We start from the raw sequence: 18,740 nt of genomic DNA, 5'->3' as shown, positions 1-18,740 counted from the left end.
TTCGGGCAGTGTAGGGGGTCGTTCTTGGGCTGGAGTTTCAGGGTTTAGGGCAGTGCATTAGTGTTCGGGTAGTGTAAGGAGTCGTGCTGGGGCTGGTGTTTCAGGGTTTTGGGCAGTGCAGTGGTGTTCGGGCAGTGAAGGGGGTCGAGCTGGGGCTGGTGTTTCAGGGTTTAGGGCAGTGCAATGGTGTTCGGGCAGTGTAGGGGGTCGTGCTGGGGGTGGTGTTTCAGCGTTTAGGGCAGTGCATTAGTGTTCGGGTAGTGTAAGGGTTCGTGCTGGGGCTGGTGTTTCAGGGTTTAGGGCAGTGCAGTGGTGTTCCAATAGTGTAGGGTGTCGTGCTGGGGGTGGTGTTTCATGTTTTAGGGCAGTGCAGTGGTGTTTGGGCAGGGTAGGGGGTCATGCTAGGGGTGGTGTTTCAGGGTTTAGGGCAGTGCAGTGGTGTTTGGGCAGTGTAGGGGGTCGTGCTAGGGGGGTGTTTCAGGGTTTAGGGCAGTGCAGTGGTGTTCGGGCAGTGTGGGGGTTCATGCTGGGGTTGGTGTTTCAGGGTTTAGGGCAGGGCAGTGCAGTGGTATTTGGGCTGTGTGGGGGGTCGTGCTGGGGTGGTGTTTCAGGGTTTAGGGCAGTGCAGTGGTGGTCGGGCAGTTTGGGGGCCATGCTGGGGCTGCTGTTTCTGGGTTTAGGGCAGTGCAGTGGTGTTCGGGGAGTGTAGGGGGTCAAGTTGGGGCTGGTGTTTCAGGGTTTATGGCAGTGGAGTGATGTTCGGGTAGTATAGGGGGTTGTGCTGGGGGTGGTGTTTCAGGGTTTAGGGCAGTGCAGTGGTGTTCAGCTAGTGTAGGGCTTTGTGATGGGGTGGTGTTTCAGGGTTTAGGGCAGTGCAGTGGTGATCGTCTAGTGTAGGGGGTCGTGCTGGGGGTAGTGTTTCAGGGTTTAGGGCAGTGTAGTGGTGATCGGCTAGTGTAGGGGGTCATGCTGGGGGTGGTGTTTCAGGGTTTAGGCAGTGCAGAGGTGTTCGGGCAGTGTAGGGGGTCGTGCTGGAGCTGGTGTTTTAGTGTTTAGGGCAGTGCAATGGTGTTCGGGCAGTGTGGGGGTTCATTCTGGGGTTGGTGTTTCAGGGTTTAGGGCAGTGCAGTGGTAATCGGGCTGTGTGGGGAGTCGTGCTGGGGGTGGTGTTTCAGGGTTTAGGGCAGTGCAGTGGTGTTCGGGCAGTGTAGGGGGTCGTGCTTGGGCTGGAGTTTCAGAGTTTAGGGCAGTGCATTAGTGTTCGGGTAGTGTAAGGGGTCGTGCTGGGGCTGGTGTTTCAGGGTTTTGGGCAGTGCAGTGGTATTCGGGCAGTGTAGGGGGTTGAGCTGGGGCTGGTGTTTCAGGGTTTAGGGCAGTGCAATGGTGTTCGGGCAGTGTAGGGGGCCGTGCTGGGGGTGGTGTTTCAGGGTTTAGGGCAGTGCAGTGGTGTTCGGGTAGTGTGGGGGCTCATTCTTGGGTTGGTGTTTCAGGGTATAGGGCAGTGCAGTGTTATTCGGGCTGTGTGGGGAGTCGTGCTGGGGGTGGTGTTTCAGAATTTAGGGCAGTGCAGTGGTGTTCGTGCAGTGTAGGGGTCGTGCTTGGGCTGGAGTTTCAGCGTTTAGGGCAGTGCATTAGTGTTCCGGTAGTGTAAGGGGTCGTGCTGGGGCTGGTGTTTCAGGGTTTTGGGCAGTGCAGTGGTGTTCGGGCAGTGTAGGGGGTTGAGCTGGGGCTGGTGGTTCAGGGTTTAGGGCAGTGCAGTGATGTTCGGGCAGTGTATGGGGTCATGCTGGGGCTGGTGTTTCAGGGTTTAGGGCAGTGCAGTGGTGTTCGGGCAGTGTAGGGGGTGGTGCTGGGGCTGGTGTTTTAGGGTTTAGGGCAGTGCAATTGTGTTCGGGCAGTGTAGGGGGTCGTGCTGGGGGTGGTGTTTCAGGGTTTAGGGCAGTGCAGTGGTGTTCGTTTATTGTAGGGGGTTGTGCTGGGGTGGTGTTTCAGGGTTTAGGGCAGTGCAGTGGTGTTCGAGTAGTGTAGGGGTTCATGCTGGGGGTGGCGTTTCAGGGTTTAGGCCGTGCAGAGGTGTTCGGGCAGTGTAGGGGGTCGTGCTGGGGCTGGTGTTTTAGGGTTTAGGGCAGTGCAATGGTGTTCGGGCAGTGTGGGGGTTCATTCTGGGGTTGGTGTTTCAGGGTTTAGGGCAGTGCAGTGGTATTCGGGCTGTGTGGGGAGTCATGCTGGGGGTGGTGTTTCAGGGTTTAGGGCAGTGCAGTGGTGTTCGGGCAGTGTAGGGGGTCGTGCTTTGGCTGGAGTTTTAGCGTTTAGGGCAGTGCATTAGTGTTCGGGTAGTGTAAGGGGTCGTACTGGGGCTGGTGGTTCAGGGTTTAGGGCAGTGCAGTGATGTTCGGGCAGTGTATGGGGTCATGCTGGGGCTGGTGTTTCAGGGTTTAGGGCAGTGCAGTGGTGTTCGGGCAGTGTAGGGGGTGGTGCTGGGGCTGGTGTTTTAGGGTTTAGGGCAGTGCAATTGTATTCGGGCAGTGTAGGGGGTCGTGCTGGGGGTGGTGTTTCAGGGTTTAGGGCAGTGTAGTGGTGTTCGTTTATTGTAGGGGGTTGTGCTGGGGGTGGTGTTTCAGGGTTTAGGGCAGTGCAGTGGTGTTCGGGTAGTGTAGGGGTTCATGCTGGGGGTGGCGTTTCAGGGTTTAGGCCGTGCAGAGGTGTTCAGGCAGTGTAGGGGGTCGTGCTGGGGCTGGTGTTTTAGGGTTTAGGGCAGTGCAATGGTGTTCGGGCAGTGTGGGGGTTCATTCTGGGGTTGGTGTTTCAGGGTTTAGGGCAGTGCAGTGGTATTCGGGCTGTGTGGGGAGTCGTGCTGGGGGTGGTGTTTCAGGGTTTAGGGCAGTGCAGTGGTGTTCGGGCAGTGTAGGGGGTCGTGCTTGGGCTGGAGTTTTAGCGTTTAGGGCAGTGCATTAGTGTTCGGGTAGTGTAAGGGGTCGTGCTGGGGCTGGTGTTTCAGGGTTTTGGGCAGTGCAGTGGTGTTCGGGCAGTGTAGGGGGTCGAGCTGGGGCTGGTGGTTCAGGGTTTAGGGCAGTGCAGTGGTGTTCGGGCAGTGTATGGGGTCATGCTGGGGCTGGTGTTTCAGGGTTTAGGGCAGTGCAATGGTGTTCGGGCAGTGTAGGGGGTCGTGCTTGGGCTGGAGTTTCAGGGTTTAGGGCAGTGCATTAGTGTTCAGGTAGTGTAAGGGGTCGTGCTGGGGCTGGTGTTTCAGGGTTTTGGGCAGTGCAGTGGTGTTCGGGCAGTGTAGGGGGTCGAGCTGGGGCTGGTGTTTCAGGGTTTAGGGCAGTGCAATGGTGTTGGGGCAGTGTAGGGGGTCGTGCTGGGGGTGGTGTTTCAGCATTTAGGGCAGTGCATTAGTGTTTGGGTAGTGTAAGGGTTCGTGCTGGGGCTGGTGTTTCAGGGTTTAGGGCAGTGCAGTGGTGTTCCGATAGTGTAGGGTGTCGTGCTGGGGGTGGTGTTTCATGTTTTAGGGCAGTGCAGTGGTGTTTGGGCAGGGTAGGGGGTCATGCTAGGGGTGGTGTTTCAGGGTTTAGGGCAGTGCAGTGGTGTTTGGGCAGTGTAGGGGGTCGTGCTAGGGGGGGTGTTTCAGGGTTTAGGGCAGTGCAGTGGTGTTCGGGCAGTGTGGGGGTTCATGCTGGGGTTGGTGTTTCAGGGTTTAGGGCAGGGCAGTGCAGTGGTATTCGGGCTGTGTGGGGGGTCGTGCTGGGGTGGTGTTTCAGGGTTTAGGGCAGTGCAGTGGTGGTTGGGCAGTTTGGGGGTCATGCTGGGGCTGCTGTTTCTGGGTTTAGGGCAGTGCAGTGGTGTTCGGGGAGTGTAGGGGGTCAAGTTGGGGCTGGTGTTTCAGGGTTTATGGCAGTGCAGTGATGTTCGGGTAGTATAGGGGGTCGTGCTGGGGGTGGTGTTTCAGGGTTTAGGGCAGTGCAGTGGTGTTCGGCTAGTGTAGGGCTTCGTGCTGGGGGTGGTATTTCAGGGTTTAGGGCAGTGCAGTGGTGATCGGCTATTATTATTATTATTATTAAGGGAGGCTTATAAAGCGCTTGGTTACGCTAGGAAGCGTGTCCCCGCGCTACAACTGAAAAACTCAGAGCAGTAGTGAGGAGTGAGCCCGATTATCTTGAAAATAGGTGTGTTTTTAAGTTCTTCCGGAAGCTGGATTCCGATGGGTCTAGGCGGAGATTAAGAGGCAGGGCGTTCCAGCGCTTCGCTGCCAAATGGCGAAAAGAGCGTCCACCCATGCGGGCCCTTCTGACCCTAGGGACCACAAGTAGACCTCCGTGTGAAGAGCGCAGAGCACGTGATGGTGCATACTTGGTAACTAGGTTCTGAAGTGGTGTAGGCGGTTTCCTAGCAAGAATACGGTGACAGGTACAGAGGGCTTTAAATTCCACTCTGCTTCTCACTGGCAACCAGTGGAGAGTCTGAAGGGCAGCTTTAGGATCCGATCTTTTTGGGGTTTTTAGGATGAGGCGGGCTGCCGCATTCTGCAATACCTGGAGGCGGTTTATTGCCTTGCAGGTGGCTCCCAAGTACAATAGGTTGCCATAGTCTAGGCGCGATGTCACGAGGGCATGTACCAGCGTTCTCCGGGCGGACATAGGAAGGAGAGCAAGGACCTTCCGTAGGATTTTTAAAACGCTGAAACAGACACCCGCCACTCGGTCTATTTGGGGTCCAAAAGACAGGTCAGCATCGAGCCATACACCAAGGTTTTTGACTTCCTGACGGGGCATAGGTGCCTCACCTAGGCATGGAGGCCACCATGCCGATGACCAAACAGATGGACTCCCCCCCACCACGAGCACCTCGGTCTTGTTGCTGTTTAATTTAAGGCAGTTGGTGGACATCCAGGTTGCAAGATCTTGCATGCAAGCCCTGAAACTGTCCATAGCAAGTCCGGGTGCACGTGAGAGGGAGATAACCAACTGCGTGTCATCGGCGTATGACACGATGTTCAATCCATGACTCACGGCAATCGAAGCCACTGGAGAGACATAAAGATTAAACAAAGTTGGGCTCAGGGACGATCCCTGGGGAACGCCCTGTCCCAATCCTATGTCTCTAGAGTAGTGATCACCCTGGCGGACTTGGAAGCTTCTCCCAGTCAGGAAGGATTGGATCCATTGGAGTGCAGCTTCAGATATTCCTCCGTTATTCATACACTGTAGCAAGTTGGCGTGAGCTACAGTGTCGAATGTAGGGGGTCGTGCTGGGGGTGGTGTTTCAGGGTTTAGGGCAGTGCAGTGGTGATCGGCTAGTGTAGGGGGTCATGCTGGGCGTGGTGTTTCAGGGTTTAGGCAGTGCAGAGGTGTTCGGGCAGTGTAGGGGGTCGTGCTGGAGCTGGTGTTTTAGGGTTTAGGGCAGTGCAATGGTGTTCGGGCAGTGTGGGGGTTCATTCTGGGGTTGGTGTTTCAGAGTTTAGGGCAGTGCAGTGCTATTCAGGCTGTGTGGGGAGTCGTGCTGGGGGTGGTGTTTCAGAGTTTAGGGCAGTGCAGTGGTGTTCGGGCAGTGTAGGGGGTCGTGCTTGGGCTGGAGTTTCAGCGTTTAGGGCAGTGCATTAGTGTTCGGGTAGTGTAAGGGGTCGTGCTGGGGCTGGTGTTTCAGGGTTTTGGGCAGTGCAGTGGTGTTCGGGCAGTGTAGGGGGTCGAGCTGGGGCTGGTGGTTCAGGGTTTAGGGCAGTGCAGTGGTGTTCGGGCAGTGTATGGGGTCATGCTGGGGCTGGTGTTTCAGGGTTTAGGGCAGTGCAGTGGTGTTCGGGCAGTGTAGGGGGTCGTGCTTGGGCTGGAGTTTCAGAGTTTAGGGCAGTGCATTAGTGTTCGGGTAGTGTAAGGGGTCGTGCTGGGGATGGTGTTTCAGGGTTTTGGGCAGTGCAGTGGTGTTCGGGCAGTGTAGGGGGTCGAGCTGGGGCTGGTGTTTCAGGGTTTAGGGCAGTGCAATGGTGTTCGGGCAGTGTAGGGGGCCGTGCTGGGGGTGGTGTTTCAGGGTTTATGGCAGTGCAGTGGTGTTCGGGTAGTGTGGGGGTTCATTCTGGGGTTGGTGTGTCAGGGTATAGGGCAGTGCAGTGGTGTTCCGATAGTGTAGGGTGTCGTGCTGGGGGTGGTGTTTCATGTTTTAGGGCAGTGCAGTGGTGTTTGGGCAGGGTAGGGGGTCATGCTAGGGATGGTGTTTCAGTTTTTAGGGCAGTGCAGTGGTGTTTGGGCAGTGTAGGGGGTCATGCTAGGGGGGGTGTTTCAGGGTTTAGGGCAGTGCAGTGGTGTTCGGGCAGTGTGGGGGTTCATGCTGGGGTTGGTGTTTCAGGGTTTAGGGCAGGGCAGTGCAGTGGTATTCGGGCTGTGTGGGGGGTCGTGCTGGGGTGGTGTTTCAGGGTTTAGGGCAGTGCAGTGGTGGTCGGGCAGTTTGGGGGTCATGCTGGGGCTGCTGTTTCTGGGTTTAGGGCAGTGCAGTGGTGTTCGGGGATTGTAGGGGGTCAAGTTGGGGCTGGTGTTTCAGGTTTTATGGCAGTGCAGTGATGTTCGGGTAGTATAGGGGGTCGTGCTGGGGGTGGTGTTTCAGGGTTTAGGGCAGTGCAGTGGTGTTCGGCTAGTGTAGGGCTTCGTGCTGGGGGTGGTATTTCAGGGTTTAGGGCAGTGCAGTGGCGATCGGCTAGTGTAGGGGGTCGTGCTGGGGGTGGTGTTTCAGGGTTTAGGGCAGTGCAGTGGTGATCGGCTAGTGTAGGGGGTCATGCTGGGGGTGGTGTTTCAGGGTTTAGGCAGTGCAGAGGTGTTCGGGCAGTGTAGGGGGTCGTGCTGGAGCTGGTGTTTTAGGGATTAGGGCAGTGCAATGGTGTTCGGGCAGTGTGGGGGTTCATTCTGGGGTTGGTGTTTCAGGGTTTAGGGCAGTGCAGTGGTATTCGGGCTGTGTGGGGAGTCGTGCTGGGGGTGGTGTTTCAGGGATTAGGGCAGTGCAGTGGTGTTCGGGCAGTGTAGGGGGTCATGCTTGGGCTGGAGTTTCAGCGTTTAGGGCAGTGCATTAGTGTTCAGGCAGTGTAAGGGGTCGTGCTGGGGCTGGTGTTTCAGGGTTTTGGGCAGTGCAGTGGTGTTCGGGCAGTGTAGGGGGTCGAGCTGGGACTGGTGGTTCAGGGTTTAGGGCAGTGCAGTGGTGTTCGGGCAGTGTATGGGGTCATGCTGGGGCTGGTGTTTCAGGGTTTAGGGCAGTGCAGTGGTGTTCGGGCAGTGTAGGGGGTCGTGCTTGCGCTGGAGTTTCAGAGTTTAGGGCAGTGCATTAGTGTTCGGGTAGTGTAGGGGGCCAGCTGGGGGTGGTGTTTCAGGGTTTAGGGCAGTGCAGTGGTGTTCGGGTAGTGTGGGGGTTCATTCTGGGGTTGGTGTTTCAGGGTTTAGGGCAGTGCAGTGGTATTCGGGCTGTGTGGGGACTCGTGCTGGGGGTGGTGTTTCAGGGTTTAGGGCAGTGCAGTGGTGTTCGGGCAGTGTAGGGGGTCGTGCTTGGGCTGGAGTTTCAGCGTTTAGGGCAGTGCATTAGTGTTCGGGCAGTGTAAGGGGTCGTGCTGGGGCTGGTGTTTCAGGGTTTTGGGCAGTGCAGTGGTGTTCGGGCAGTGTAGGGGGTCGAGCTGGGACTGGTGGTTCAGGGTTTAGGGCAGTGCAGTGGTGTTCGGGCAGTGTATGGGGTCATGCTGGGGCTGGTGTTTCAGGGTTTAGGGCAGTGCAGTGGTGTTCGGGCAGTGTAGGGGGTCGTGCTTGGGCTGGAGTTTCAGAGTTTAGGGCAGTGCATTAGTGTTCGGGTAGTGCAGGGGGCCGTGCTGGGGTTGGTGTTTCAGGGTTTAGGGCAGTGCAGTGGTGTTCGGGTAGTGTGGGGGTTCATTCAGGGGTTGGTGTTTCAGGGTATAGGGCAGTGCAGTGGTATTTGGGCTGTGTTGGGAGTCATGCTGGGGCTGGTGTTTCAGGGTTTAGGGCAGTGCAGTGGTGTTCGGGCAGTGTAGGGGGTCGTGCTTGGGCTGGAGTTTCAGAGTTTAGGGCAGTGCATTAGTGTTCGGGTAGTGTAAGGGGTCGTGCTGGGGCTGGTGTTTCAGGGTTTTGGGCAGTGCAGTGGTGTTCGGGCAGTGTAGGGGGTCGAGCTGGGGCTGGTGTTTCAGGGTATAGGGCAGTGCAATGGTGTTCGGGCAGTGTAGGGGGCAGTGCTGGGGGTGGTGTTTCAGGGTTTAGGGCAGTGCAGTGGTGTTCGGGCAGTGTAGGGGTCATGCTTGGGCTGGAGTTTCAGCGTTTAGGGCAGTGCATTAGTGTTCCGGTAGTGTAATGGGTCGTGCTGGGGCTGGTGTTTCAGGGTTTTGGGCAGTGCAGTGGTGTTCGGGCAGTGTAGGGGGTTGAGCTGGGGCTGGTGGTTCAGGGTTTAGGGCAGTGCAGTGATGTTCGGGCAGTGTATGGGGTCATGCTGGGGCTGGTGTTTCAGGGTTTAGGGCAGTGCAGTGGTGTTCGGGCAGTGTAGGGGGTGGTGCTGGGGCTGGTGTTTTAGGGTTTAGGGCAGTGAAATTGTGTTCGGGCAGTGTAGGGGGTCGTGCTGGGGGTGGTGTTTCAGGGTTTAGGGCAGTGCAGTGGTGTTCGGGCAGTGTAGGGGGTCGAGCTGGGACTGGTGGTTCAGGGTTTAGGGCAGTGCAGTGGTGTTCGGGCAGTGTATGGGGTCATGCTGGGGCTGGTGTTTCAGGGTTTAGGGTAGTGCAGTGGTGTTCGGGCAGTGTAGGGGGTCGTGCTTGGGCTGGAGTTTCAGAGTTTAGGGCAGTGCATTAGTGTTCGGGTAGTGTAAGGGGTCATGCTTGGGCTGGTGTTTCAGGGTTTTGGGCAGTGCAGTGGTGTTCGGGCAGTGTAGGGGGTCGAGCTGGGGCTGGTGTTTCAGGGTTTAGGGCAGTGCAATGGTGTTCGGGCAGTGTAGTGGGCTGTGCTGGGGGTGGTGTTTCAGGGTTTAGGGCAGTGCAGTGGTGTTCGGGTAGTGTGGGGGTTCATTCAGGGGTTGGTGTTTCAGGGTATAGGGCAGTGCAGTGGTATTCGGGCTGTGTGGGGAGTCGTGCTGGGGGTGGTGTTTCAGGGTTTAGGGCAGTGCAGTGGTGTTCGGGCAGTGTAGGGGTCGTGCTTGGGCTGGAGTTTCAGCGTTTAGGGCAGTGCATTAGTGTTCCGGTAGTGTAAGGGGTCGTGCTGGGGCTGGTGTTTCAGGGTTTTGGGCAGTGCAGTCGTGTTCGGGCAGTGTAGGGGGTCGAGCTGGGGCTGGTGGTTCAGGGTTTAGGGCAGTGCAGTGAGGTTCGGGCAGTGTATGGGGTCATGCTAGAGCTGGTGTTGCAGGGTTTAGGGCAGTGCAGTGGTGTTCGGGCAGTGTAGGGGGTGGTGCTGGGGCTGGTGTTTTAGGGTTTAGGGCAGTGCAATTGTGTTCGGGCAGTGTAGGGGGTCGTGCTGGGGGTGGTGTTTCAGGGTTTAGGGCAGTGCAGTGGTGTTCGTTTATTGTAAGGGGTTGTGCTGGGGGTGGTGTTTCAGGGTTTAGGGCAGTGCAGTGGTGTTCGGGCAGTGTGGGGGTTCATTCTGGGGTTGGTGTTTCAGGTTTTAGGGCAGTGCAGTGGTATTCGGGCTGTGTGGGGAGTCGTGCTGGGGTGGTGTTTCAGGGTTTAGGGCAGTGCAGTGGTGTTCGGGCAGTGTAGGGGGTCATGCTGGGGCTGGTGTTTTAGAGTTTAGGGGAGTGCAATGGTGTTCGGGCAGTGTGGGGGTTCATTCTGGGGTTGGTGTTTCAGGTTTTAGGGCAGTGCAGTGGTATTCGGGCTGTGTGGGGAGTCGTGCTGGGGTGGTGTTTCAGGGTTTAGGGCAATGCAGTGGTGTTCGGGCAGTGTAGGGGGTCGTGCTTGGGCTGGAGTTTCAGCGTTTAGGGCAGTGCATTAGTGTTCGGGTAGTGTAAGGGGTCGTGCTGGGGCTGGTGTTTCAGGGTTTTGGGCAGTGCAGTGGTGTTCGGGCAGTGTAGGGTGTCGAGCTGGGGCTGGTGGTTCAGGGTTTAGGGCAGTGCAGTGGTGTTCGGGCAGTGTATGGGGTCATGCTGGGGCTGGTGTTTCAGGGTTTAGGGCAGTGCAGTGGTGTTCGGGCAGTGTAGGGGGTCGTGCTTGGGCTGGAGTTTCAGAGTTTAGAGCAGTGCATTAGTGTTCGGGTAGTGTAAGGTGTCATGCTGGGGCTGGTGTTTCATGGTTTTGGGCAGTGCAGTGGTGTTCGGGCAGTGTAGGGGGTCGAGCTGGGGCTGGTGTTTCAGGGTTTAGGGCAGTGCAATGGTGTTCGGGCAGTGTAGGGGGCCGTGCTGGGGGTAGTGTTTCAGGGTTTAGGGCAGTGCAGTGGTGTTCGGGTAGTGTGGGGGTTCATTCTGGGGTTGGTGTTTCAGGGTATAGGGCAGTGCATTGGTATTCGGGCCGTGTGGGGAGTCGTGCTGGGGGTGATGTTTCAGGGTTTAGGGCAGTGCAGTGGTGTTCGGGCAGTGTAATGGGTCGTGCTGGGGCTGGTGTTTCAGGGTTTTGGGCAGTGCAGTGGTGTTCGGGCAGTGTAGGGGGTCGAGCTGGGGCTGGTTGTTCAGGGTTTAGGGCAGTGCAGTGATGTTCGGGCAGTGTATGGGGTCATGCTGGGGCTGGTGTTTCAGGGTTTAGGGCAGTGCAGTGGTGTTCGGGCAGTGTAGGGGGTCGAGCTGGGGCTGGTGGTTCAGGGTTTAGGGCAGTGCAGTGGTGTTCGGGCAGTGTATGGGGTCATGCTGGGGCTGGTGTTTCAGGGTTTAGGGCAGTGCAGTGGTGTTCGGGCAGTGTAGGGGGTCGAGCTGGGGCTGGTGTTTCAGGGTTTAGGGCAGTGCAATGGTGTTCGGGCAGTGTAGGGGGCCGTGCTGGGGGTGGTGTTTCAGGGTTTAGGGCAGTGCAGTGGTGTTCGGGTAGTGTGGGGGTTCATTCTGGGGTTGGTGTGTCAGGGTATAGGGCAGTGCAGTGGTGTTCCGATAGTGTAGGGTGTCGTGCTGGGGGTGGTGTTTCATGTTTTAGGGCAGTGCAGTGGTGTTTGGGCAGGGTAGGGGGTCATGCTAGGGATGGTGTTTCAGTTTTTAGGGCAGTGCAGTGGTGTTTGGGCAGTGTAGGTTGTCGTGCTAGGGAGGGTGTTTCAGGGTTTAGGGCAGTGCAGTGGTGTTCGGGCAGTGTGGGGGTTCATGCTGGGGTTTGTGTTTCAGGGTTTAGGGCAGGGCAGTGCAGTGGTATTCGGGCTGTGTGGGGGGTCGTGCTGGGGTGGTGTTTCAGGGTTTAGGGCAGTGCAGTGGTGGTCGGGCAGTTTGGGGGTCATGCTGGGGCTGCTGTTTCTGGGTTTAGGGCAGTGCAGTGGTGTTCGGGGAGTGTAGGGGGTCAAGTTGGGGCTGGTGTTTCAGGTTTTATGGCAGTGCAGTGATGTTCGGGTAGTATAGGGGGTCGTGCTGGGGGTGGTGTTTCAGGGTTTAGGGCAGTGCAGTGGTGTTCGGCTAGTGTAGGGCTTCGTGCTGGGGGTGGTATTTCAGGGTTTAGGGCAGTGCAGTGGCGATCGGCTAGTGTAGGGGGTCGTGCTGGGGGTGGTGTTTCAGGGTTTAGGGCAGTGCAGTGGTGATCGGCTAGTGTAGGGGGTCATGCTGGGGGTGGTGTTTCAGGGTTTAGGCAGTGCAGAGGTGTTCGGGCAGTGTAGGGGGTCGTGCTGGAGCTGGTGTTTTAGGGATTAGGGCAGTGCAATGGTGTTCGGGCAGTGTGGGGGTTCATTCTGGGGTTGGTGTTTCAGGGTTTAGGGCAGTGCAGTGGTATTCGGGCTGTGTGGGGAGTCGTGCTGGGGGTGGTGTTTCAGGGTTTAGGGCAGTGCAGTGGTGTTCGGGCAGTGTAGGGGGTCATGCTTGGACTGGAGTTTCAGCGTTTAGGGCAGTGCATTAGTGTTCGGGCAGTGTAAGGGGTCGTGCTGGGGCTGGTGTTTCAGGGTTTTGGGCAGTGCAGTGGTGTTCGGGCAGTGTAGGGGGTCGAGCTGGGACTGGTGGTTCAGGGTTTAGGGCAGTGCAGTGGTGGTCGGGCAGTGTATGGGGTCATGCTGGGGCTGGTGTTTCAGGGTTTAGGGCAGTGCAGTGGTGTTCGGGCAGTGTAGGGGGTCGTGCTTGCGCTGGAGTTTCAGAGTTTAGGGCAGTGCATTAGTGTTCGGGTAGTGTAGGGGGCCGTGCTGGGGGTGGTGTTTCAGGGTTTAGGGCAGTGCAGTGGTGTTCGGGTAGTGTGTGGGGGTTCATTCTGGGGTTGGTGTTTCAGGGTTTAGGGCAGTGCAGTGGTGTTCGGGCAGTGTAGGGGGTCGTGCTTGGGCTGGAGTTTCAGCGTTTAGGGCAGTGAATTAGTGTTCGGGCAGTGTAAGGGGTCGTGCTGGGGCTGGTGTTTCAGGGTTTTGGGCAGTGCAGTGGTGTTCGGGCAGTGTAGGGGGTCGAGCTGGGACTGGTGGTTCAGGGTTTAGGGCAGTGCAGTGATGTTCGGGCAGTGTATGGGGTCATGCTGGGGCTGGTGTTTCAGGGTTTAGGGCAGTGCAGTGGTGTTTGGGCAGTGTAGGGGGTGGTGCTGGGGCTGGTGTTTTAGGGTTTAGGGCAGTGAAATTGTGTTCGGGCAGTGTAGGGGGTCGTGCTGGGGGTGGTGTTTCAGGGTTTAGGGCAGTGCAGTGGTGTTCGGGCAGTGTAGGGGGTCGAGCTGGGACTGGTGGTTCAGGGTTTAGGGCAGTGCAGTGGTGTTCGGGCAGTGTATGGGGTCATGCTGGGGCTGGTGTTTCAGGGTTTAGGGTAGTGCAGTGGTGTTCGGGCAGTGTAGGGGGTCGTGCTTGGGCTGGAGTTTCAGAGTTTAGGGCAGTGCATTAGTGTTCGGGTAGTGTAAGGGGTCATGCTTGGGATGGTGTTTCAGGGTTTTGGGCAGTGCAGTGGTGTTCGGGCAGTGTAGGGGGTCGAGCTGGGGCTGGTGTTTCAGGGTTTAGGGCAGTGCAATGGTGTTCGGGCAGTGTAGGGGGCTGTGCTGGGGGTGGTGTTTCAGGGTTTAGGGCAGTGCAGTGGTGTTCGGGTAGTGTGGGGGTTCATTCAGGGGTTGGTGTTTCAGGGTATAGGGCAGTGCAGTGGTATTCGGGCTGTGTGGGGAGTCGTGCTGGGGGTGGTGTTTCAGGGTTTAGGGCAGTGCAGTGGTGTTCGGGCAGTGTAGGGGTCGTGCTTGGGCTGGAGTTTCAGCGTTTAGGGCAGTGCAGTGGTGTTCGGGCAGTGTAGGGGGTGGTGCTGGGGCTGGTGTTTTAGGGTTTAGGGCAGTGCAATTGTGTTCGGGCAGTGTAGGGGGTCGTGCTGGGGGTGGTGTTTCAGGGTTTAGGGCAGTGCAGTGGTGTTCGTTTATTGTAAGGGGTTGTGCTACGGGTGGTGTTTCAGGTTTAGGGCAGTGCAGTGGTGTTCGGGCAGTGTAGGGGGTCATGTTGGGGGTGGTATTTCAGGGTTTAGGCAGTGCAGTGGTGTTCAGGCAGTGTAGGGGGTCATGCTGGGGCTGGTGTTTTAGAGTTTAGGGGAGTGCAATGGTGTTCGGGCAGTGTGGGGGTTCATTCTGGAGTTGGTGTTTCAGGTTTTAGGGCAGTGCAGTGGTATTCGGGCTGTGTGGTGAGTCGTGCTGGGGTGGTGTTTCAGGGTTTAGGGCAGTGCAGTGGTGTTCGGGCAGTGTAGGGGGTCGTGCTTGGGCTGGAGTTTCAGCGTTTAGGGCAGTGCATTAGTGTTCGGGTAGTGTAAGGGGTCGTGCTGGGGCTGGTGTTTCAGGGTTTTGGGCAGTGCAGTGGTGTTCGGGCAGTGTACGGTGTCGAGCTGGGGCTGGTGGTTCAGGGTTTAGGGCAGTGCAGTGGTGTTTGGGCAGTGTATGGGGTCATGCTGGGGCTGGTGTTTCAGGGTTTAGGGCAGTGCAGTGGTGTTCGGGCAGTGTAGGGGGTCGTGCTTGGGCTGGAGTTTCAGAGTTTAGGGCAGTGCATTAGTGTTCAGGTAGTGTAAGGGGTCGTGCTGGGGCTGGTGTTTCATGGTTTTGGGCAGTGCAGTGGTGTTCGGGCAGTGTAGGGGGTCGAGCTGTGGCTGGTGTTTCAGGGTTTAGGGCAGTGCAATGGTGTTCGGGCAGTGTAGGGGGCCGTGCTGGGGGTAGTGTTTCAGGGTTTAGGGCAGTGCAGTAGTGTTCGGGTAGTGTGGGGGTTCATTCTGGGGTTGGTGTTTCAGGGTATAGGGCAGTGCATTGGTATTCGGGCTGTGTGGGGAGTCGTGCTGGGGGTGATGTTTCAGGGTTTAGGGCAGTGCATTAGTGTTCCGGTAGTGTAATGGGTCGTGCTGGGGCTGGTGTTTCAGGGTTTTGGGCAGTGCAGTGGTGTTCGGGCAGTGTAGGGGGTCGAGCTGGGGCTGGTTGTTCAGGGTTTAGGGCAGTGCAGTGATGTTCGGGCAGTGTATGGGGTCATGCTGGGGCTGGTGTTTCAGGGTTTAGGGCAGTGCAGTGGTGTTCGGGCAGTGTAGGGGGTGGTGCTGGGGCTGGTGTTTTAGGGTTTAGGGCAGTGCAATTGTGTTCGGGCAGTGTAGGGGGTCGTGCTGGGGGTGGTGTTTCAGGGTTTAGGGCAGTGCAGTGGTGTTCGTTTATTGTAGGGGGTTGTGCTGGGGGTGGTGTTTCAGGGTTTAGGGCAGTGCAGTGGTGTTCGGGCAGTGTAGGGGGTCATGTTGGGGGTGGTGTTTCAGGGTTTAGGCAGTGCAGTGGTGTTCGGGCAGTGTAGGGGGTCGTGCTGGGGCTGGTGTTTTAGAGTTTAGGGGAGTGCAATGGTGTTCGGGCAGTGTAGGGGGTCGTGCTGGGGGTGGTGATTCAGGGTTTAGGGCAGTGCAGTGGTGTTCGGGTATTGTAGGGGGTCGTGCTGGGGGTGGTGTTTCAGGGTTTAGGGCAGTGCAGTGGTGTTCGTTTATTGTAGGGGGTTGTGCTGGGGGTGGTGTTTCAGGGTTTAGGGCAGTGCAGTGGTGTTCTGGTAGAATAGGGGGTCATGCTGGGGGTGGTGTTTCAGGGATTAGAGCAGTGCAGTGGGGTTCGGGCATTGTAGGGTGTCAATTCTTGGGCTGGTGTTGCAGGGTTTTGGGCAGAGCAGTGGTGTTCAGCCAGTGTAGGGGGTCATGCTGGGACTGGTGTTTCAGGGTTTAGGGCAGTGCAGTGTTGGTCGGGCAGTTTGGGGGGCAGTGCTGGGTCTTGTATTTCAGGGTTTTGAGCAGAGCAGTGGTGTTCGGGCAGTGTAGGTGGTCGTGCTGTTGCTGGTGTTTCAGGGTTTAGGGAAGACAAGTGATGATCAGGCAGTGTAGGGGGATGAACTGGGGTGGTGTTTCAGGCTTTAGGGCAGACCAGTGGTGTACGGGCAGTGTATGGGGTTGTGCTGGGGGGGTGTATCAGGGTTTAGGACAGTGCAGTGGTGTTCTTGCAGTGTAGTGTGACGTGCTGGGGGGTGTTTTAGGGTCTAGGGCAGTGCAGTGGTGTTCGGGCACTGTAGGGGGTCGTGCAGGGGGTGGTGTTTCAGGGTTTAGGGCAGTGCAGTGGTTTTTGGGCAGTGTAGGGGGTGTTGCTCGGGGTGGTGTTTCAGGGTTTAGGGCAGTGGTGTTAGGGCAGTGTAGGGGGTCATGCTGGGGGTGGTGTTTCAGGGTTTAGGGCATTACAGTGGTGTTCGGGTAGTGTAGGGTGTCGTGCTTGGGCTGGTGTTGCAGGGTTTAGGGCAGTGCAGTGGTGTTCAGGCAGTGTAGGGGGTAGTGCTGGGGCTGGTTATTCAGGGTTTAGGGCAGTGCAGTGGTTGTCGGGCAGTTTAGGGGTCGTGCTGCGGCTGGTATTTCAGGGTTTAGGGCAGTGCAGTGGTGTTCGGGCAGTGTAGGGGGTCGTGCTGGGGCTGGTGTTTCAGGGTTTAGGGCAGTACAGTGGTGTTCGGGCAGTGTAGGGGGTTGTGCTGGCACTGGTGTCTTAGGGTTTAGGGCAGTGCAATGGTGTTCGGGCAGTGTAGATGGTCATGCTGGTGCTGCTGTTTCAGGGATTAGGGCAGAGTAGTGGTGTTTGGGCAGTGTAGGGGGTCGTTCTGGGGGTGGTGTTTCAGGGATTAGGGCAGTGCAGTGGTGTTCTTGCAGTGTAGGGGGATGTGCTCAGGGGTGTTTTAGGGTTTAGGGCAGTGCAGTGGTGTTCAGGTAGTGTAGGGGGTCATGTCATGCTGGGGGTTGTGTTTCAGGGTTCAGGGCAGTGCAGTGGTGTTCGGCACTGTAGGGGGCATGCAGGGTGTGGTGTTTCAGGGTTTAGGGCAGTGCAGTGGTTTTCGGGCAGTGTAGGGGGTGTTGCTCAGGGTGGTGTTTCAGGGTTTAGGGCAATGGTGTTAGGGCAGTGTAGGGGTTCATGCTGGGGGTGGTGTTTCAGGGTTTAGGGCAGTGCAGTGGTGTTTGGGCAGTGTAGGGGGTCCTGCTGGGGGTGTTGTTTCAGGGTTTAGGGCAGTGCAGTGGTTTTTGAGCACTGTAGGGGGTCGTGCTGGGGCTGGTGTTTCAGGGTTTAGGGAAGAGCAGTGGTGTTTGTGCAATGTAGGGGGTCATGCAGGGGGTGGTGTTTCAGGTTTTATGTTAGTGCAGTGGTGCTCGGGCAGTGTAGGTGGTTTTGCAGGGGGTGGTGTTTCAGGGTTTAGGGCTGTGGTGTTCGGGCTGTTTAGGGGGTCCTGCTGGGGGTGGTTTTTCAGGGTTTAGGGCAGTGCAGTGGTGTTAGGGCAGTGTAGGGTGTATTGCTGGGGTGGTGTTTTAGGGTTTAGGGCAGTGCAGTGGTGTTTGGGCAGTGTGAGGGGTCATGCTGGGGCTGGTGTTTTATGGTTTAGGGCAGAGCATTGATGTTCGGGCACTGTAGGGGCCGTGCTGGGGCTGGTGTTTTAGGGTTTAGGGCGGTGCAGTGGTGTTCAGGCAGTGTAGGGGGTCGTACTGGGTCTCGTGTTTTAAGGTTTAGGGCAGTGCATTAGTGTTTGGGCAGTGTAGGGGATCGTGCGGGGGCTGGTGTTTCAGGGTTTAGGGCAGGGCAGTGGAGTTCGGGCAGTGTAGGTGGTCATGCTTGGGCTGATGTTTCAGGGTTTAGGGCAGTGCAGGAGTGTCTGGGCAGTAGAGGGGGACATACTGGGGGTGGTGTTTCAGGGTGTAGGGCAGACCAGTGGTGTTCGGACAGTGTAGAGGGTAGCTTTGGGGCTGGTGTTTCAGGGTTTAGGGCAGTGCAGTGGTGTTCGGGCAGTTTGGGGGTCATGCTGGGGGTGGTGTTTCAGGGTTTAGGGCAGTGCAGTGGTGTTCGGGCAGTGTAGGGGGTCGAGCTGGGACTGGTGGTTCAGGGTTTAGGGCAGTGCAGTGGTGTTCGGGCAGTGTATGGGGTCATGCTGGGGCTGGTGTTTCAGGGTTTAGGGCAGTGCAGTGGTGTTCGGGCAGTGTAGGGGGTCGTGCTTGGGCTGGAGTTTCTGAGTTTAGGGCAGTGCATTAGTGTTCGGGTAGTGTAAGGGGTCATGCTTGGGCTGGTGTTTCAGGGTTTTGGGCAGTGCAGTGGTGTTCGGGCAGTGTAGGGGGTCGAGCTGGGGCTGGTGTTTCAGGGTTTAGGGCAGTGCAATGGTGTTCGGGCAGTGTAGTGGGCTGTGCTGGGGGTGGTGTTTCAGGGTTTAGGGCAGTGCAGTGGTGTTCGGGTAGTGTGGGGGTTCATTCAGGGGTTGGTGTTTCAGGGTATAGGGCAGTGCAGTGGTATTCGGGCTGTGTGGGGAGTCGTGCTGGGGGTGGTGTTTCAGGGTTTAGGGCAGTGCAGTGGTGTTCGGGCAGTGTAGGGGTCGTGCTTGGGCTGGAGTTTCAGCGTTTAGGGCAGTGCATTAGTGTTCCGGTAGTGTAAGGGGTCGTGCTGGGGCTGGTGTTTCAGGATTTTGGGCAGTGCAGTCGTGTTCGGGCAGTGTAGGGGGTCGAGCTGGGGCTGGTGGTTCAGGGTTTAGGGCAGTGCAGTGATGTTCGGGCAGTGTATGGGGTCATGCTAGGGCTGGTGTTGCAGGGTTTAGGGCAGTGCAGTGGTGTTCGGGCAGTGTAGGGGGTGGTGCTGGGGCTGGTGTTTTAGGGTTTAGGGCAGTGCAATTGTGTTCGGGCAGTGTAGGGGGTCGTGCTGGGGGTGGTGTTTCAGGGTTTAGGGCAGTGCAGTGGTGTTCGTTTATTGTAAGGGGTTGTGCTGGGGGTGGTGTTTCAGGGTTTAGGGCAGTGCAGTGGTGTTCGGGCAGTGTGGGGGTTCATTCTGGGGTTGGTGTTTCAGGTTTTAGGGCAGTGCAGTGGTATTCGGGCTGTGTGGGGAGTCGTGCTGGGGTGGTGTTTCAGGGTTTAGGGCAGTGCAGTGGTGTTCGGGCAGTGTAGGGGGTCATGCTGGGGCTGGTGTTTTAGAGTTTAGGGGAGTGCAATGGTGTTCGGGCAGTGTGGGGGTTCATTCTGGGGTTGGTGTTTCAGGTTTTAGGGCAGTGCAGTGGTATTCGGGCTGTGTGGGGAGTCGTGCTGGGGTGGTGTTTCAGGGTTTAGGGCAATGCAGTGGTGTTCGGGCAGTGTAGGGGGTCATGCTTGGGCTGGAGTTTCAGCGTTTAGGGCAGTGCATTAGTGTTCGGGTAGTGTAAGGGGTCATGCTGGGGCTGGTGTTTCAGGGTTTTGGGCAGTGCAGTGGTGTT

This window comes from Triturus cristatus, chromosome 1_1, assembly GCF_964204655.1.
Source record: "Triturus cristatus chromosome 1_1, aTriCri1.1, whole genome shotgun sequence".
NCBI classification, from domain to species: Eukaryota; Metazoa; Chordata; class Amphibia; order Caudata; family Salamandridae; genus Triturus; species Triturus cristatus.
This window is presented reverse-complemented; position numbering follows the sequence as displayed.